The sequence below is a fragment of the Manis pentadactyla genome, chromosome 1, assembly GCF_030020395.1.
Source record: "Manis pentadactyla isolate mManPen7 chromosome 1, mManPen7.hap1, whole genome shotgun sequence".
Lineage (NCBI taxonomy): Eukaryota > Metazoa > Chordata > Mammalia > Pholidota > Manidae > Manis > Manis pentadactyla.
The window spans coordinates 140,328,530-140,347,984 of NC_080019.1; the positions used below are offsets into that span (position 1 = coordinate 140,328,530).

The 19,455-nt window shown below is 36.1% G+C and overlaps 1 protein-coding gene across 6 annotated transcripts in view; it reads left to right on the forward strand.

Annotated features, from left to right (window-relative positions):
* Positions 1-19,455, forward strand: part of ROBO2 (roundabout guidance receptor 2) — a 662,153-nt gene that overhangs the window by 503,727 nt on the left and 138,971 nt on the right. The gene's annotated exons all lie outside the window — the stretch shown is intronic.

Sequence of the window (19,455 nt, forward strand, 5' to 3'; positions counted from 1 at the left end):
TTAAGGTTTGGAATAAAGGAGAGATCTCATTCAACAGAGTATTGCAAAGGCAGCATGTAGTTGATATCACTACAGGCATATCTCAGAGTTATTATGGGTTTGGTTCCAGGCCTCTGCAATAAAGCAAGTCAAATGAATTTTTTGATTTCCCAGTGCATATGTAAGTTATGTTTATTATATTGTAGTATATTAGCTGTGTAATAGCATTATATCTTAAAAAAACAATGCACAGACCTTAATTAAAAATTATTTATTGCTAAAAAAGTGCCAACCATTATGTGAGCTTCCAGTGGGTCATAATCTTTTTGCTGTTGGAGGGTCTTGTCTCCATATTGATGGCTGCTGACTGATCAGGGTTGTGGTCACTGAAGGTTAGGGTGGCTGTGGCAATTTATTAAAATAAGGCACCTATTAAGTGTGCCACATTGATTGACTCTTCTTTCATGAATTATTCTCCATGGCACAGGATGCTGTTTGATAGTATTTTACCCAAAGGGCTTTCAAAATTGGAGTCAATCCTCTGAAAACCTACCACTGTTCTATCAACTCTTTATGTAATATTCTAAATCTTTGGTTGTCATTTCAACAATCTTTACATCTTCACCCGAAGTAAATTCCATGTCAAGAAACCACTTTCTTTGCTCATCTATCTATAAGAAGCTCCTCATCTTATCAAGTTTTATCATGAAATTGAAGCAATTCAATCACTTATTCAGACTCCACTTCCAATTTTAGTTCTGTTGCTATTTCTACCACATCTGCTGTTACTTCCTCCACTGAAGTGTTGAACCCCTCAAGGTCATCTGTAAAGTTTGGAATCAACTTCTTCCAAACTCCTGTTAATGTTAGTATTTTGACCTCTTCTCAGGAATCCTGAATGTTCTTAGTAGCATCTAGAAGAGCAAATCCTTTTGGCCAGATCCATCAGAGGAATCAATATCTGTAACAGATACAGCCTTATGAAATATGTTTGTTAAATAATAGGACTTAAAATTCAAAATTATTGCTTGATCTATGGACTGAAGAATGGATGTTGTGTTAGCAGACATGAAAACACATTAATCTCACTGTACTGCTCCATCAGAGCTCTTGGGTGACTGAGCGCATTGTCAGCAAAAATCTTCCTGAGCAATAGGTTTCAATGGTGTGCTTCAAATATTCAGTAAACCATGTTGTAAAAAGATATGCTGTCATCCAGGTTTTGTTTTTCCATTTATAAAGCATAGGCAGAGTAGATTTACAGAGTAATTCTTAAGGGCCCAAGGGTTTTCAGAATGGTACATGACTACTGGCTTCAACTTAAAGTTGCCAGTTTTATTAGACCCTGTAAGAGAGTTGGCCTGTTCTTTGAAGCTTTGAAACCAGGCATTGATTTCTCTCTAGCTATGAGAGTCCTAGATGGATTCTTCTTCCAATATAAGGTTGCTTCATCTACAAGGAAAATTTTTTGTTTAGCGTAGCCACCTTTATTCATTATTTCAGATAGATCATCTGCATAACTTGCTGCAGCTTCTAAATGAGTACCTGCTGCTTCACCTGCACTTTTATGTTAGGGAGACAGCTTCTTTCCTTCAACCTCATGAACCAGCCTGCTAGCTTCAAACATTTCTTCTGTAGCTTCTTTACCTCTTAGCCTCCCTAGAATTGAAGAAGGTTAGGGCCTTACTCTGGATTAGATTTTGGTTTAAGGGAATATTAAGACTAGTTTGATCTATCCAGATTTCTAAAACTTTCTTCATATCAGCAATAAGATTGTTTCAGTTTCTTATCTTTCATATATTCCCTGGAATAGCACTTTTAATTTCCTTCAAGAACTTTTCCTTTTCATCACAACTTGGACAACTGGTGCAAGAGGCCTAACTTTTAGTCTATCTCAGTTTTTGACATGCATTCCTCACTAAGCGTCATCATTTCTGGCTTTTCACTTAAAACAAGAGATGTGCAGCTCTTCCTTTCACTTGAACACTTGGAGACCATCGGAGGGCTATTAATTGGCCTAATTTCAATACTGTTGTGTCTCAGGGAATAGGGAGACTGAGGAGAAGGAGAGAGATAGGGGAATGTCCGGTTAGTGCAGCAATCAGAATGCACACAACATTTATCAATTAAATCCTCCATCTTATATGGGCATAGTTTGTGGTGCCCCCGAACAATTGCAACAGTAACATCAAAAATCACTTATCACAGATCACTATAACAATAATAATGAAAAAGTTTAAAATATTGGGAGAATTACCAAAGTGTGACACAAACACACAAAATAAGCAAATGCTTTTGAGAAAAATGGCTCTGATAGCTGTGCTTGATGCAGGGTTGCTACAAACCTTCAATTTATAAAGAACACATTATCTATAAAGCCCAGTAAAGTGAAGTGCAATACAAGGAGATATGCCTGTATCAGCACACAGAATTTCTCCCCTAGGGACCTCCTGTCACTTCATCTCCGTCTCTCCAAGGAAACCTTCTCCTTCCTCTTTTTGTATTCTTCCTATCACCAAACCTCAAAGCACAACCATTCAACTCTCTAGGGTTAGTCCAAAATACTTATTGCTTTTCATAAAAGTAATCTTAACTATTTTGTTGTCTAAATTTTCACAACACCTTACCCTTTATGAACAGATAAATCATTCAAGTGTTTTTGTCAAACGAGCAACTCTAGCTTTAAGATTGTTTTGCTTTCTCCTACTCCTCCCTCCTGAAACTACAGCCATCACACCTACTACAAATCACTCTCCATGTAAAATTTCCCATTCTGCTTTTTATCCATTTCTTTTCTCCTAAAAAAAGAAATTAAGTTTCATTCAACTGGCTGAAATTCAACATGCTTTCACAGAAGTCAGCTTCCTTTTATCATTTCACTGGCACTATCATTACTTTCCTGAATTTATACATTTGTTTCAAAACCTCAGTTTCATATATCCCTAGGTCTGTGGTTTTTCTAAATATTTTCTAAAGTCACATCGTCAACAGCACTGGCTTCAAATGGACCAAACCTTTTATATAGTCAGTGAGAAGTTCCTTGTAATCTATAGGAATAAGAAAAGTAAAAATCTTAATTTGGTTAGTTTTTCAGCTTAAGTAGTAGGGAAAGTCATCTCTGTGTTTCTCTTGTCACTTTGCTGTCAGACATCTAGTTTTAAAGGAATGCTGTTTCCAGGAGTTTTGTGAATGTGAGGCTCCTCAAGCCTTCTCAGTAGATGCTGTTAAAAAGCAGGGAGAGTTTATGGAATGGAGTTGCTGCTGCCCAGTCTTTGTGTACAGTCAAAAATTTCTTCAAATCTAGGAGCACTTAAGGTTTAATTTTAAAACATTGATGTAAGATTAAAATGTGAGTTATATAATAAAATATATTCTAGTATAGACAAAGGTTAATTTCCAATTACTGGAAAGAAATACCCTTATCCATCTAAAAACAACCCTCATTTTGGAATAATTTTGGATATATAGAAAGTTAAAAGATAGTACAGAGAATTTTCCCAAAACCAGTTTCCCCTATTGTTCACATCTTAAGATTACTATGTAATATTTGTCACCCCTAATGAATGAAAGCTCATACATAAAAATTAAAGTTTACACATTATTTTGATTTTACCAGTTTTTCCATTAATATGTTCCTTTTACTCTGGGACCCACCATAGGATTTTATTTTGTTGGATGTTACAGGATATTGTATTTACTTGTCATGTTTCTCTAGTCTCCTTTGGCTTATGATGGGTTCTCAGTTTTTCCTTGTTTTTATGAACTTGACAGTCTTAAGGGGTATTGACCAAATATCTTACAGAATGTTCTCCAAACTTGAATTCGTCTGTTTTTTTTTTCCCTTATGACTTAACTGGGTTTGAGGGTTTTTAGGAAGAAAGTCATAGAGAATGGCCCTTTTATCACATACCAGAGGTTACATGATAGCCACATAACAACATCCCTGGTGATTTTGCTTTTTTAAAAATCATTAAACAAAATCCAGTTGACAAAAGTTTCAAAAATAGAAAGTTGTGAGAGTGTGTCACATTTTACTGGGTCTGTGTCTTTCAGTGAAGGTAAATAAAACATAATCAAACCCGTTGCTCTATTTGTTAGGTCATAAACCTAACAACTGTTAATTACTGTAATATTCTCTAAATCTTGCCAAATTCCTTTACTTCAATGCTCAAATAATACACACAAATCAAACAACAGCATTAAAACTTCATGTTATGAAATAAAGGCTACTAAAGACAAGGTTGAAATTCTGAGAAATCTTACCTCTACTAACTTCCCTTAAGACATTTTCATAGGTTTGGCCTCTTTATTCTCCTATTACTGTCATGACACTACTGCAGTTCCTGTGTGTGACCCATTAAATATGTTTAAAGTATTAAGCAAATGACAATGCTGTGTAAGCTTTCAATTTTATGTTGGAAAGGCTTATAACAAGGATCAGTGCAATGTAGAAATTGAGGTCAATATTTTTATCATGATAGAAGCCATGCACAATCTTGAAACATATTTCAAAGAAGCTTACTCATTCTTAGATTTGTAGGCATTAGCATAAGCTTCACTTATGCATAATGAGGGGAAAGAAACCTCTTTACTTGGTGAGGAATAACAGTAATGACTTTTAACCAACCATAGCCTAAATCAACAGCACTGATTGCATTACATTATTTAGGTCTCAGACTAGGGAGATGGCCATTGTTCTCTTGTAAGCAATTGTGTGGAATGGTATGGAGGATGACATTTCTTTGGCTTAACATTTAATGCAATTTGAATAAGGTTTGTGTAGTGGTTCATGCTTAACACATTTATAGTAAAGTTTTGTAGGGCAGCTGCATAACCTGTAATTACTCTGTAAGTAATATGTGACTATTTTTGTTTTGGAGACAAAAAAAGCTTTTCAATTCAAGTTTAAATTTATGAAATGCTGTGATAGCTATTTAAACCTTCAACACAGAAGAAAATATCTGTGCCAACCTTTCAGTAACCAGAGCTGAATTAAGAGAGCACTTTTTTCCTTTGCTGTGAACATATTTTTAAAGTAGTACCCATATACCTCTTTCCTTGATTTAGCCTTAAACTCCTGAACTTTTTCTGTTGCTTTCTTTAATAAAATTACAACATGCCCTTGGTGAATTGTACTAAAGACATTTTTTGATTAGTTGAATCTTTCACTGAGGTGGGAAAGTAGCAGTTCCCAGGTCTAACAATAACCCTGATGCCCAAGGGAAAAATTATTTATTTGGATATTTTCCATATGGCAAAGGGACACAATAAGAAGGAGCCTTTATTTTATACAGGATACTTTCAAAATGTTGATTGCTTGCAGAAACTTCTGAAGATATTATTTCACAATTGATGATTTTAGGAAGAAAAAGAAGTCATGGCTTTTTTTGTGACTGTACCAATTATCAATATCTTTTTTCCAGAAGGTCTCAATACATATGTTCTAAAATAAATCAATACAGCAATATGAAAATAAAGTGGGTAGGGGAAACAAAATGAGGAGATAAAGGGGGAGATATTTTATAGCACAAATGATTATATTTTTTAAAAGCAAGTTTTTCTTAAGTATAATTTAAATTGTAGAATATATACTTTTGGATTTACCTAGATTTATTATATGTCTACTGTACATATAATGGTCACTACTAGTCTATGAAAAGAGGTCATTTTAAGGAAGGTAATAGACTGTTATTGATTCTTTATTTTTTATTTTATGTTAACCAGATTAAGGAATTCAGGAAAGTTTTTATGTACTGAATACAGTAACAAAAGTCAAAACTGAAGTAATCTAGTTTCTTCATCTACTACATCTTCCTTTCTCAGGCAAACCTAGAGCTTTTTGCTAATTGATATTCTTTTGATGATTAAGCACCTTCAACATGTCTTTTCACAAAGTACTTCATATAATAAAAGTTGCTGATATTTATATACCAGGGTGACGTTCCATGTTTGCCAAACCCAGTCAAGACATAGGAATATTGCATATTTTATTATACCAAAAGTAAAAAATACATATGTACACATACATATGAAAAGGTCTATGAGAAATGTCATGTATTAATATAAAAGAAACAGAATGTAATAAGTGTACAACTAAGTAAATAAAAATAAAATTGAAATACAACAACACTACAATGTCCTGTTCAATCTAATATTAGTGAGGAAAATAAAAATATCTCTTCTCATAATTTAGGTGAGTAGTGTGATTAATTGTAATTTCTTATCTGGGCTTATATTATTTCAGTTAAGTATTAGCTGTCTTTTCAAGAGAGCTAGAAATAGGAGATTTAACATCCTTCATCAATCATTCTTTTCAGTATATCACCGTTAGTTATCTCGATGATTTTTTATTCCATTTTTATTTGTCTTTGAAACTAACTCTAAAGTGATTAGTAACTTTCTCAAATGAGGACCTAGAGTACAGAAAAGAATGCATATATTTGCTTGTCAGAGAAAAAGGAAATAAAATATACCATTTATATTCTTAGGTATGCCTGCAAACTCTAAATGCAGTGGATGGCTTGCACATAGTGGATATAATTCATGAATATTTCATAAAAATAGAAAAGGAACTGGAGAATAAGATTTCAAAGTATATAGTGCAAAATTCTATCAATTTTCCTGAACCCACAGACAAATGCCTTTTTTCTAAACTGAAAGTCTATTTTAAGAGAGATTTTGAGAGTTCTTGGTTCCATGAAATGTGAGGTTCATATAAATACATGATTCTTTAAGAAAAGGAACTGAATAGAACCACTTACAATTCTTTTTTTTTTTTTTTTTGTGGCAATTTTACACTAAGTGACTCTTTCCACTTAGCCCTGAAAATCTTATATTAATTGTTTGGCAACACTATTGTTTAGAGCCTGTGCTTCTGGGATGTAGAGATGCTGAACAGGTGCTCAGTCACCCTGCTGAGGAGAGAGGCCTTCTTCACATACAGTATGTGCTTCAAGGACATGTGGTAATTTGGGCTTCTGATAAATAACCATGCTGATTAGATTGGCTGGTCAAGATTGGTCAATTAAAATGGCTTATGAAAAAGAAAGAAAAAAAAACTGAGAGCAGGGAAAAAGCAATGTATATAAAACATTGTGTGTGACATCTGAAAAGTGTCTGGGTTCCTAAGACTCAGAAATATAAGGAAAGCTGTAAATGATTTTTCAGCAATACAGAGGCTTTAGCCATTTGTCTGAAAAAAAATTAGAACTGCCTGGAAAATTACTGTGGAACGCTTAGGACAGCTACCAATACCTGCAAAAAGAATATGTAGGTCACTGTTAGGGAAGTTAAATTTTGCCTGGCTTTGACACTACTTGATCATTTATCCCTGTAAGTTATACTCCCATGTTCTGGATATGATATTTGACAGATTTCTCTACCACTAACTAGGAGTGTGACCTTGAAAAAGCTACTTAAACTTTTTGTGTTTTACTTCCTGAATATGAGGACCAGCTCTGCAATGGAACTAATGATTAACCTACGTTTCGACTCATTTGTACAGGGTTAATAATTATTCCATCCTTTCTATCTCCAAGGGTTATTTAAATGACACAACTGATTCAAGGCACTATAAATACTGTACAACGGATGCATGTAACAGGTACCCCAGTTTTATAAATTCTATTAATTGGTGGAATTTATTAGTTGCACAGATATTTATAAGGAATAAATAATTGAGGCTGAAAAATATAGCATATACAATTATTATGGATGCACTTTCTTTAGTCAATCAATTTCTATACAAACATAAAATATTATTGAGGTGGAGCCAAGATGGCGTGAGTAGGACAGTGGGAATCTCCTCCCAAAAACATATATATATATATATTTTTGAAAATACAAAAAATACAACTAATCCTAAAAGAGAGACCAGAAGACAGAGGACAACAGCCAGACTACATCCATACCTGCGAGAAGATACAAGCCCCGGCCCAGCGGGACCTGAGTGCTCCTCACCGCAGCTCCCGGTGGGAGGAGAGGAGTCGGAGCGGGGATGGAGAGGGAGCCCAGGACTGCTAAACACCCAGCCACAGCCATCCACACCAGAGCACAGACACAGTGCATGTGTGGGGTACTGGAAACTAGGGAAACAGGGCAGCAAGATTTTTGAGCGGGTCCCGAAGCCGGCGCCTCTGGGACAAAGAAAAGCAAGTGCTTTTTGAAAGTCTTAAAGGGACAGGGATGCCACAGCTGGAAGGAGGCATCCTGGGTCACAGTCCAGCAGCTGGAAATTCCAGGGAACTCTGGGCACACTAACCCCCTGGGCAACAGCTCTGAGACCCTTCACGGATGTAAACAGCCAAACAGCCCCCCGTCAGTTACCCCTCCGGGGCCCCGCCATAGCAGAGCAGAAGCATGAGGCTGGCCACACCCACAGCAAGGGAGCTTCCTCCATAACAGCCTGGCAAGACACAAAGACAAAGCCTACACGCAATTTCCCAATGCAAGCCACTAGAGGTCGCAGTTGTCCCAGTAAAGAAAGGCCAGGAGCAAGTGGAAAGCCTTGGCTCTGCCAGCTGACAGAAAGTCAATAGCTCTCCATTGCACCTACCAACATGTAAAGGCAAAAAAATTTGATCCAGACAAGACTAACCCAGACAGCTTCGACATCTTCTACATCTTCCCCTGAGAAGGAACCTGGGGAGATAGATTTAACCAGTCTTCCTGAAAAAGAATTCAAAACAAAAGTCATAACCATGCTGATGGACTTGCAGAGAAATATGCAAGAACTAAGGAAGGAGAATTCAGAAATAAAACAAGCTCTGGAAGGACTTCAAAACAGAATGGACGAGATGCAAGAGACCATTAATGGACTAGAAAACAGAGAACAGGAACGCAGAGAGGCTGATGCAGAGAGAGATAAAAGTATCTCCAGGAATGAAAGAATTTTAAAAGAACTGAGTGACCAATAGAAACGGAACAATATCCACATTATAGGGATACCAGAAGAGGAACAGACAGAAATAGGGATAGAAAAGGTCTTTGAAGAAATAATTGCTGAAAACTTCCCCAAACTAGGGGAGGAAATGGCCTCTCAGACCACAGTGGTACACAGAATTCCCATGACAAGGGCTCCACGGAGGGCAACACAAAGACACATAATAATTTAAATGCAAAGATCAAAGACAAGGACAAAGTATTAAAGGCAGCCAGAGAGAAAAAAAAGGTCACCTACAAAGGAAAACCCATCAGGCTATCCTCAGACTTCTCAACAGAAACCCTACAGGCCAGAAGAGAATGGCATGATATACTTAATGCAATGAAACACAAGGGCCTTGAACCAAGATTACTGTATCCAGCACGATTATCATTTAAATATGAAGGAGGGTTTAAACAATTCCCAGACAAGCAAAAGTTGAGGGAATTTGCCTCCCACAAACCACCTCTACAGGGCACCTTACAGGGACTGCTCTAGATGTGAGAACTCCTAAAAAGAGCACAGAACAAAACACCCAACATATGAAGAACGGAGGAGGAGGAATAAGAAGGGAGAGAAATAAAGAATCATCAGACCGTGTTTATAATAGCTCAAGAAGCAAGATAAGTTAGACAGTAAGATAGCAAAGAAGCTAACCTTGAACCTTTGGTAACCACAGACTTAAAGCCTGCAATGGCAATAAGTACATACCTATCAATAATCACTCTAAATGTAAATGGACTGAATGCACCAATCAAAAGACACAGAGTAATAGAATGGATAAAAAAGCAAGACCCATAAATATGCTGCTTACAAGAGACTCACCTCAAACCAAACGACATGCACAGACTTAAAGTCAAGGGATGGAAAAAGATATTTCAAGCAAACAACAGAGAGAAAAAAGCAGGTATTGCAATACCAGTATCAGACAAAATAGACTTCAAAATAAAGAAAGTAACAGAAGATAAAGAAGGACATTACATAATGATAAAGGGCTCAGTCCAACAAGAGGATATAACCATTATAAATATATATGCACCCAATACAGGAGCATCAACATATGTGAAACAAATACTAACAGAATTAAAGGAGGAAATAGAATGCAATGCATTCATTCTAGGAGACTTCAACACACCACTCACTCCAAAGGACAGATACACCAGACAGAGAATAAGAAAGGACACAGACACACTGAACAACACACTAGAACAGATGGACCTAATAGACATCTACAGAACTCTACATCCAAAAGCAACAGGATACACGTTCTTCTCAAGTGCACATGGAACATTCTCCAGAATAGACCACATACTAGGCCACAAAAAGAGCCTCAGTAAATTCCAAAAGATTGAAATCCTACCAACCAACTTTTCAGACCACAAAGGCATAAAACTAGAGATAAACTGTACCAAGAAAGCAAAAAGGCTCACAAACACATGGAGGCTTAACAACATGCTCCTAAATAATCAATGGATCAATGACCAAATCAAAATGAAGATCCAGCAATATATGGAAACAAACAACAACAACAACACAAAGCCCCAACTTCTATGGGATGCAGCAAAAGCAGTCTTAAGAGGAAAGTATATAGCAATCCAGGCATATTTAAAGAAGGAAGAACAATCCCAAATGAATGGTCTAATGTCACAATTATCGAAATTCGAAAAAGAAGAACAAATGAGGCCTAAGGTCAGCAGAAGGAGGGACATAATAAACATCAGAGAAGAAATAAATAAAATTGAGAAGAATAAAACAATAGCAAAAATCAAAGAAACGAAGAGCTGTTTCTTCAAGAAAATAAACAAAGTAGATAAGCCTCTAGCCAGACTTATTAAGAGGAAAAGAGAGTCAACACAAATCAACAGAATCAGAAATGAGAAAGGAAAAATCACGACGGACCCCACAGAAATACAAAGAATTGTTAGAGAATACTATGAAAACCTATATGCTAACAAGCTGGGAAACCTAGGAGAAATGGACAACTTCCTAGAAAAATACAACCTTCCAAGACTGACCCAGAAAGAAACAGAAAATCTAAACAGACCAATTACCAGCAACGAAATTGAAGCGGTAATCAAAAAACTACCAAAGAAAAAAACCCCTGGGCCAGATGGATTTACCTTGTAATTTTATCAGACATACAGAGAAGACATAATACCCATTCTCCTTAAAGTTTTCCAAAAAATGGAAGAGGAGGGAATACTCCCAAACTCATTCTATGAAGCTAACATCACCATAACACCAAAACCAGGCAAAGACCCCACCAAAAAAGAAAACTACAGACCAATATCCCTGATGAACGTAGAAGCAAAAATACTCAACAAAATATTATCAAACCGAATTCAAAAATACATCAAAAGGATCGTACACCATGACCAAATGGGATTCATGCCAGGGATGCAAGGTTGGTACAACATTCAAAAATCCATCAACATCATCCACCACATCAACAAAAAGAAAGACAAAAACCACATGATCATCTCCATAGATGCTGAAAAAGCACTCGATAAAATTCAACATCCATTCATGATAAAAACTCTCAGCAAAATGGGTATAGAAGGCAAGTTCCTCAACATAATAAAGGCCATATATGATAAACCCACAGCCAACATCATACTGAACAGCGAGAAGCTGAAAGCTTTTCCTCTGAGATCAGAAACAAGACAGGGATGCCACCCTTCCCACTGCTATTCAACATAGTACTGGAGGTCTTGGCCACGGCAATTAGACAAAACAAAGAAATACAAGGAATCCAGATTGGTAAAGAAGAGGTCAATCTGTCACTATTTGCAGATGACATGATATTGTACATAAAAAACCCTAAAGACTCCACTTTGAAACTACTAGAGTTAATATCGGAATTCAGCAAAGTTGCAGGATACAAAATTAACACACAGAAATCTGTGGCTTTCCTATACACTAACAATAAACTAATAGAAAGAGAAATCAGGAAGACAATTCCATTCACAATAGCATCAAAAAGAATAAAATACCTAGGAATAAACCTAACCAAGGAAGTGAAGGACCTATACCCTGAAAACTGTAAGACACACTTAAGAGAAATCAAAGAGGTAACAAACGAATGGAAACTCATACCATGCTCCTGGCTAGGAAGAATTAATATCGTCAAAATGGCCATCCTTCCCAAAGCAATATACAGATTCGATGCAATACCTATCAAACTACCAACAGCATTCTTCAATGAACTGGAACAAATAGTTCAAAAATTCATATGGAAACACCAAAGACCCCGAATAGCCAAAGCAATCCTGAGAAGGAAGAATAAAGTGGCGGGGGATCTCACTCCCCAACTTCAAGCTCTACTACAAAGCCACAGTAATCAAGACAATTTGGTACTGGCACAAGAACAGAGCCACAGACCAATGGAACACTCCAAACATTAACCCAAACATATATGGTCATCTAATATTCGATAAAGGGGCCATGGATATACAATGGGGAAATGACAGTCTCTTCAACAGATGGTGCTGGCAGAATGGGACAGCTACATGTAAGAGTATGAAACTGGATCACTGTCCAACCCCATACACAAAAGTAACTTCGAAAAGAATCAAAGACTTGAATGTAAGTCACGAAACTATAAAAGTCTTAGAAAAAAACATAGGCAAAAATCTCTTAGACATAAACATGAGTGACTTATTCTTTAACATATCTCCCTGGGCAAGGGAAACAACAGCACAAATGAGCAAATGGGACTATATCAAGCTGAAAAGCTTCTGTACAGCAAAGGACACCATCAATAGAACAAAAAGGTATCCTACAGTATGGGAGAATATATTCAAAAATGACAGATCCGATAAAGGGTTGACATCCAAAATATATAAAGAGCTCACACACCTCAACAAACAAAAAGCAAATAATCCAATTAAAAAATGGGCAGAGGAGCTGAACAGACAGTTCTCTAAAGAAGAAATTCAGATGGCCAAGAGACACATGAAAAGATGCTCCACATCGCTTGTCATCAGAGAAATGAAAATTAAAACCACAATGAGGTATCACCTCACATCAGTAAGGATGGCTACCATCCAAAAGATAAACAACAACAAATGTTGGCGAGGTTGTGGATGAAGGGAACCTGCTGGTGGGATTGTAAATTAGTTCAACCATTGTGGAAAGCAGTATGGAGGTTCCTCAAAATGCTCAAAATAGAAATACCATTTGACCCAGGAATTCCACTTCTAGGAATTTACCCCAAGAATGCAGCACTCCAGTTTGAAAAAGACAGTTGCACCCCTATGTTTATCTCTGCACTATTTACAATAGCCAAAATATGGAAGCAACCTAAATGTCCATCAGTAGATGAATGGATAAAGAAGAGGTGGTACATATACACAATGGAATATTACGCAGCCATAGAAAAAAATAGATCCTACCATTCGCAACAACATGGATGGATCTAGAGGGTATTATGCTCAGTGAAATAAGCCAGGCAGAGAAAGACAAGTACCAAATGATTTCATTTATATGTGGAGTATAAGAACAAAAGAAAACTGAAGGAACAAAACAGCAGCAGAAGCACAGAACCCAAGAATGGACTAATAGTTACCAAAGAGAAAGGGACTGGGGAGGACAGGTGGGAAGGGAGGGATAAGGGCGGGAAAAAAAGAAAGAAAAGGAAGGGGGCATTACGATTAGCATGTATAGTATGGGGGGGCACCGGGAGGGCTGTGCAACACAGAGAAGACAAGTAGTGATTTTACAGCATCTTACTATGTTGATGAACAGTGACTGTGAACGGGTATGTGGGGGGGACTTGGTGAAGGGGGGAGCCTAGTGAACATAATGTCCTTCATGTAACTGTAGACTAATGATGCCAAAATAAAAATTTAAGAAATGAATGTATTATTGATTTAATAGATACAACTTTTGCTTTTAAATCATAGAGATTTATTTATAAATTTTGCCAGTTTGCCAACACTAAAATTTGCCACTCATTTTTCTACTGAAGATCGTACATGATCCAGATATTGTATCCTTGCCTCAATACAATAAAATATCCAGGTTGGGAATATTCGAATTTCATATATTATACTGTATCATTTGTCTGCTGGTTAGAAGAAAACCACCATCTTTGTATAAAGATTACGCAGTGATAAAAGCAAATCTTTCTGAAGGACTTACTATCTGCCATATACTCTTCTAAATGTCTCTCGCATGCATTTATTCCATTATCTTAAAGAACAGTGTTCCAGCAAAATATTACTCCCATCTGAGGGATGTGGAAACAGAAGCTTAAAGAAGTTGCTTTCAAAGTCACACGTTACTATGTGTTAGGGCTAGGGCCTGATTAAAAACTGTCCAACATGAAACCTGTGTTTTAAACTAATAAGCTTAATAATTATATGATTATTAATTGTTTGTGAATTTAGCTGCTTACAGATTTTATACTTTAAATAAAATTTTTGATAATCAGTTATAAACACTATACAGTATTATGAGTACCTTTAAAAGAAGTAGTATATATAAGTAGCATTACAATTACAGGTAATTTTTTAGACTGATTTCTTAAGCCACATATAAAATGTCTTGGTGTTTTCAAAATATTAATGTGGACCAAGTCAAGGTTACCTTCTTGGAAGCTGAAGCTATAGATTTTGTTAATAAACAAGATTAATTAGCAACTTTCAGAGGGATGCCAAAATGGTACTTTTTCTGTGTTTTCATCAAATAGGTGCTAATAGTTGCTGTTAACACAAAACTAATTGCCACCTAGGGTGGGTAGTGCAAGTTACCTCTTCCTGTGACCACATTGGCCCATCTGTTGAGAATTTCAGCTCATAAACAATGTAGGAACTGGCATCTAATTTGGGCTCTGGCCAGTGGTCAACTAACAAGCTGGGACACATTTTGAATATCAAGTGCCTTGAAGTCGAAGATGCTCTGCTGTCCATTAACTGGCAGCTTTTGTGTTGTGTATGTGGTAGCGGAGCCAAGACCAGGTGCCAGTTTGCAGAGCAAAAGGATCTTCCTGAGTGCCACCTGTCATTGGCACGTGGTCATTGTCCAACACAGGAGCCACAGCAGGTGTGCTTCTTTCACTGACGGGTAGCTCGTTAGAAGCCTTCAGCTAGGCTGAGGTCAGGACTCAAGCAGCATTTTATCTCAGCCCACACTGTAGCCAAGCCAAATGCCTGCCAGAAGATAGAGAATTAAGTAATATGACAATATAAATCTACAAACATGAATTATTCTAAGGTATGATAATTTAATTCATTTTCCCATTCAATTGCCTAATAATGTTCAGGCCACAGTTGAATTTACTAAGAATGTTATTTTATATTTTCTTGGTAATATGATTATCAACAATTCCATTTGCAGTTATGCATTGGCAGCCAGAACTGAATTCCAGATTTTATATTTCCTACAAATGTGGGGTTACTCTTATTACTGTTATCATTATTATAATTTCTTATAATGGTCCCTGTGTAAAAGTTGCTGCTCAAAAGTTATTCAAGTTAACTGGTAGGAATTGAAAGAGAAAGGGTGAAAAATAACAACAACAAAAGAATGACTTGAGACAGTATTACAATGACATGATGAATATTCTTTGTTAGTGTGTGAAGGAGATACAATTATCAAAGATAAGGGACAAGAAAACAAATATTTTCAAAGCACTGTAATATCATACCCTATTCCATACAATCAATTACTGGTTAAATCTACTTTAGTTGCTACATACTACTAACTATCTGGAGCTTCATTCTAAAAGGCCATATTTAGGGATGGGGGAGCCAATGAGGCACAGAGAATCTTTGCCAGGATCCCAAAGTACTAGAAATCCCTTCTGAGAAGGTGTTTCATCATAAAGATCTATAGGATAGATCTGTGACAAGATCTCAGTGTAGAAAGTGAATCATTCTTATGAGCATGACTGTTAACAGTTACAAAAATTATTGTAATACTCTTTCAACTCATTCTTCAAGTGTATAGGCATTTGGAGTCTTTAGAAAGAACATCTGTTGCATAATTTGTGTCACTGCAATTCATAAAACAAAATTGTTATAAAATATATGTTTGATGAAAATTATAAATATTTCATCTATTAGCCCATGTTTTCTAAGAGTTTTTTTCAAACATTTATACCACAAATAACAGAAGAAGTCAGTCAGGAATCTTACCTTTACTTAAGAAATTTTATAAAGAGAGAGAAAGGAAAAATTCTATCCTCACCATAAACAAAGTTTATAGTAAGATGTCAGTTCTCTAAAGGAATAATAAAAATCTCCAGTGCAGACTAATAAAATACTGTATTTCAAGAATCACTTCAAAAATAATCATACATATTAAACATTTGTATATGTTGATATTGCAACAAATATTAAAAGGATTAGTTCTCAATTTTAGTAGAGAGCATGAGGTATGTATAACATTAATTATTAAATAAAACAAACTACATAAAAACTAGGATATACAAGACTTCAGGTTTCAGAAAATAAAACCTACTTTAGTGCCATGTGACTCTAGAGATGGGTCTGAAAGCGAGAATAGAATTCTCATAAGTGGAGCTGCAAAGACGACTGACTATTCCAAGAGATGGAAGCAGGAAGAAAAGCTTTAGTGGTGGAAAGCGTAGTCCCACAATTAGTGGTTCAGTTTGCCTAGAGCATGGGAGAGTGGTACTTAAGGCCAGCAAAGGGAGCTGAGGTTTATTATGAAAGCCTTTAATTCCAAGTAAAGGGTTTATACTGAACAGACTATAAAATGGGAATTCACTGAAGCACATTGAATAGAAATATATCTCTGTCTCTATGTTTAGAAAATTGAGTCTCATATTTGTGTGTAGGATACTTTTGAATAGAGAAAGTTCAGAGGTAGGCATACCTCATAGGAAATTATTTAAAAAGTAGTTAAGGGATATTTCCTGCAAATATACAAACATGGATCTTAATGCAAGTGACAATAAAAAGAAAAGTTTTCTTTTCAGTTGGAAATTGATTATATGTCAGGTTCTATGGGAAAAGAGGGGTGAAAAGTAGTACTGAGTCTTATAACTTGGATGCCTGGATCAGAAGGGTTAACCTTAGTAAATATAGAAGTCAAAAGATTTATTTAGCTTAGTCATTGTTAGTCATATAATAATATCATTTTCATTGAATCCAAGTTAGATATGTTTGTCAGATTCAATAGTAATTTTTCTCTGAGTTAAGGAGAAAAAAATTTCCAAATCAACTCGGATGTGCCATCTATGGAAAATGATTTCTATTTCAGAGATGTTAAAGTGTGAAAAATGTGTATCTTAAAATTGATAAATTATGGGAATAATAGCAAATGTTTACAGGTGCTTTGTATGCAAATAACTCATTTAATCTTCACAATTGCATCGTGAAATGGATATTCTTATCATCCTTATGTTGCAAAGGAAGAATCTGAGGGGCAAACTGAGGTGGGAGAGATATTTGAATCCAAGAACTCAAGCCCTGAAATCCCCTATCTTAACTACTACACTAAAATAATTCATATTTAAAGAAAATCATATTAAAATTCCTGTATTTTAAATTTTTTTAAAAACCGTGATTTTTTTTATGAGGGCCCTCTGGTTTCATGCTAGATGGCTCCACAGTTTATAATTAGTCTTTTCAACTACTGTGAGGTGTGAATCTTTAACAGAGGAGGAAACTGAAGCTTGGAGACAATGAATGCTGTGCTCCAGGTCACAGGACCTATAGGTAGCAACGCTGGATCAAACCCCAGGTCTCTCTGACATGAAATCTTGTGCTCATTTCCCATTTTGGACTTTGAACACCCTTTATGACATGTTTTACTTGACACCCATTAGACACTTTGTTTATTTCTGTGTAACTAAGAGAAAATAGTGCTAATCTCATCATTATTTTAATTGTTTCTCTATCTTTGCAATTCCCTTTGCTGTATTTATCTTCAGTCTCAAATGTCCAGCTCTGTATCTGATGTATGTGCTCACCAGATACACATTTAGTGCAGTGATTCTTAACTGGACCCAATTTTGCTTTTCTCATTCCCAAAGGGATATTTGGCAATGTCTGGAGACGTTTTGGAAGATTAGGTATTAATTGTCATCCAGTAGGAAGAGGCTAAGAATGCTGCCAAACTTCGTAGTCCTACTATGCAAAGGACAACTTCCACAGCAAAAAATAACCTGGCCCAAAATGTCAACAGTGGTGAGGTTGAGAAACCCTGATTTAGTGGAAAAGATGAATCTGGGCATTGCTCACCTGAATGCTCTTTTATGTAATCTGTATTTTTGTTTTTAATGTTAGTGCAAAAATAATAGAATATAGTCCCAAGAAACAGATTTCAAAGATAATAGCCTTTCTTATTGCTTTAGCTAAGAAGGTTATACCAGTGTGATTGGCAAACAGTACTGTGATTTGATGTGGTATAAATATGTCATCTGAATGCAAGAAGAAGGCCCTTTGAGTTCACTAATGACTTGAGATGAGTGTATATCTTTACATATTTTCTAAAATATGTGAGGCTTGGAATTTTTCTTTATCTTTCCTTGCTCATTAAATAGCTGCTGAATTGGTAAAACTACTAAGAGTAGTGTAATTAGATCAGTGTCTGAACCTTCATTTTCAAGCAGACTTACCAACCCACAAGTTCCATGACACATTTAATGAAGATGAGTGCCCCATGCCGTGGTGGTGAATTCCTAAATTATTCCATAAGCGCATTTCACAGGGAAGTTTCTGTGGGTAGAAAGAAAGAGGATAGAGCTTTTTGAATGTGTCACAGCCTAGCCCAGACTGAACATCCCTCTGATAATGGAGAATCCCACCCCATCCCCAACTCAGCTAGTGCTCATTTTGAACACCATTGGAGGAGACTTCCTAAGGTTTGCCCAGCAAAGACCACAAGGCCACTAAGTAGACGACGCGCTCAAAAATCCATTTTATCCTGAACTCGCAGTTTTTTTATTGCAGAGTTCATTTCCAACTCAAAGGAGTCCAGAGAATGGTAGCCGCCAGTTAAAAAAATGTCTGGTCTGAGCTGAGTTCTGTGGATTCTTCTGGATTTAATCCCTAACGAGCTTTTCTAAAAGGATTTAAAGTTGAGATTAATTTCTAACAGAACACCCAACTGTGAGACACATCCACTTTTCCAAATCTGATGTTGGGATTCCTAGTCCTGTAGTAGAGCCAAATTGTCCTAAACAAATTTAAACCCATAAAACAATTATTTCTGAATTGAGGGATAACTTACCCTGCCTCCACTGCTTTATTTGTTTTAATGTGCTCTCCTTAATTTTGGTATATTTTCATTTTTTTTGTTATAAATTGTCATGTTCTAATTAGTTGAAAATTTATTGGAAATAATATCTGAACTGTTTTTATAGTATTTCAAAGTAAGAAATTTAAAGAGTTGTAGGTATTATTTTATTTGAATAATCTATTTAAGTTAAGTGGGAAAATTACCACAAGAATTGTTGCATATTAATGATAGCAATGAAAATAATTAAATATTCCTTTCTGATACCATGAGCCAAAGGAATTTATGTGGAATGGTTTGAATATGAATTTCTTTGAGTGTGGAAGGAGGAAGTACATGAGATATAT